This window comes from Nicotiana tabacum, chromosome 23, assembly GCF_000715075.1.
Source record: "Nicotiana tabacum cultivar K326 chromosome 23, ASM71507v2, whole genome shotgun sequence".
Taxonomy (NCBI): Eukaryota; Viridiplantae; Streptophyta; class Magnoliopsida; order Solanales; family Solanaceae; genus Nicotiana; species Nicotiana tabacum.
Genome location: NC_134102.1, coordinates 83,291,404 through 83,294,250, shown reverse-complemented (window position 1 = coordinate 83,294,250; position 2,847 = coordinate 83,291,404).

Here is a 2,847-nt window from a genome sequence, read left to right as displayed (position 1 = left end):
AGCAATTGACATTAAACTAGAGGCAATATTTATTTAAATAATGAAAATAAATGTTATTACATTGAACAATAGTTAAATCTAATATCTTGTGAACATGTAAAAATTGATGAATTTAGTTGAGTTAGTTATATAGTATTTGTTGTTACAAATATCTTATTATATAAGATACAAATATGTTATGTTGTTGCATCTCGCCTAACATCGCTTTATAAAATTATATTTATATGTTTGGTTTTAACATGGTATAAAATTTGTTCTTCGCAACTTAACTATTCTTATGCGTTCATTAAAAGAACATCAAAATAATAGGTTATAAGTTAATTTTCTCGTGAAAGAAAAAATCAACTATATTCATACTGTTTTAAGTCTAAATCCCTTTCTTGGCACGTTCAAGAGTTTCAATGACTACTCTGAAATTTTAAGAATTCACAGTTATAAGGATAATTTTTCAAAATAGGAAAAATAATATTAGTTTATCTAAAGTTCAAAATATTTACAATTTTACATAGTATTAGTGCAGCCTAATTTATTTTTTAAATTAGTATTGGCATATTAGTTGAAACTTCTAGAAATTTATACTTAAAAATTAAATCAAACTTTTAAAAAGTTTTTAAAAAATGAACGTGCATCGCTTATGTATCATGATTTGTAGGTAATCAATTATTGGTAATATTTGGAGAGTAAAATTTTTCAAAATAGGAAAAATAATATTAGTTTATCTAAAGTTCAAAATATTTACAATTTTACATAGTATTAGTGCAGCCTAATTTATTTTTTAAATTAGTATTGGCATATTAGTTGAAACTTCTAGAAATTTATACTTAAAAATTAAATCAAACTTTTAAAAAGTTTTTAAAAAATGAACGTGCATCGCTTATGTATCATGATTTGTAGGTAATCAATTATTGGTAATATTTGGAGAGTAAAATACTAATAATCATATACTTTAGAGGCTAAGAATAAGAAAATTTTAATTGCCACGTAGCACGTATTAAACTCCAAAAGCACTTCTGAAGTTCATAAAAGTTGGTCAAATAATGAAAAAAAATTATATAAAATAAAATTTTAGTTGAATTTGGACTCTTTAACTCCTAAATATTAGGACCTTCTACGTAGTAGTTCAAATAAAAAAAGATTAATTAATGAGTACAATTTTAATTAATTTTTAAATCCTAAATATTAAGAAAATAATTATATGACTATTTTGTCTTGTGTGAAATCTATCTTTAAAGGGTAAAAATCGTGAACGATATTTCGCTAAGGGTTTCGTATTTTTAATATAATATAAATATAAATATTGAGTGTTTTGGACATGATAGTGTTACTTGTTTTTGGTACATTGAAATATCTTGGGTCTGTAATTCATACTAACGGGAGAGATTGAGGATGATGTTATACATTGTATTGGAGCAGGGTGGATGAAACAGAGGCTAGCATCTAGTATTTCGTATGATAAGAATGTGCTACTAAGATTTAAGGTTAAGTTCTACAAGGTGGAGGTTAGACCGACTATATTATATGTGGGTGAGTGTCACCAGTCAAGAAATCCCATGTCCAGAAGATGAAAGTATCATAAATGAGTATGCGTGAGATGGATGTGTGGGCACACCAAGAAAGATAAGATTAGGATTAAGTTATTCGGGATAATGTGAGAGTGGCCCCTGTTAAGGATAAGATACGGGAATCGAGGCTGAGGTGGTTCGGACAGGTGAAGAGGAGAGGCATAGAGGCTCCGTTTAGGTGTAAGAGGTTGATCATTACGGGTCTGAGAAAGAGTAGAGGTAGGCCAAAGAAGTATTGGGGAGAGATGATTAGACAGGACATGACATTGCTTAAGCTTACCGAGGACATGACCCTCGATAGAAAGGTGTGGAGGTCGAGAATTAGGGTTGAAGGTTAATAAGTAGTTGAGAGTTTCTCCTAGCCTTACCAATAGTATTAGTACTATTCTTTGCATTTTTTTTATTCTTAGATCTTTAGTTCTGGTCTCTTCTATTATTTTATTACCTTGTTATTGTTGTTACTGTGTCGCTTCTGTTATTTTATTACCTTGTTGTTATTGTTGTTACTTCCTTTTCATTGTCCCTTGAGCCAAGGGTCTATGAAAAATAATTTCTCTACCTTCACAAGGTAAGGGTAAGATCTGCGTATACATTACCCTTCAAAGACTCCACTTGTAAGATTATACTGGATTTTTTGTTGTTGTTGTTGTTATAAACTACATGGTTTTAATCAGAAGAAACTTCCCACATTATCAAACTATCTCCACACTTGTGACCTCCATTTGTTAAAAAACCTGCACATTTGTTCGCCTCTCCAGACATATACAATACTAGCCTTATTAATTTCCAATAGAACACTTGCCGTTGATTCAGACACATTAATTGAAAACGAGATAGGGCCCAACTGTCACCGTTGTTTAAAATGAGAATACTCATGTCAAAATTACAGGACCTTCCCCCAATAACACCTATAACCTCATCTGTTGACGAAAGAATTTGAAGTAAAAATGAACTTTCTTTTCTTTGCCTATAGGAATTTCCCTAAAGCACGAGGCTGGTTCTGGATTCAAGCCTTATGGCCATTGCCTGACTAGTGGAAAGCGGAAAGCACTTTAACCCTCATTTCATTATCCAATTACTGTTTAGTTTCAAATGAAATTAATCTTAAATTAGTTCCGCTGGAAACACTTGAGATCAGTCTCTGCTTAAGTGTCATCTCAATTATAGGTTCCCCTGAAGTAAATAACATAAGTAGCACAAGTATCTATCATCTCTCACGTAATTCTGTACGGAAACAACGCCATTCTGACATGAAAAAAGATAGGCTCCGGCAAGAAACCAGATG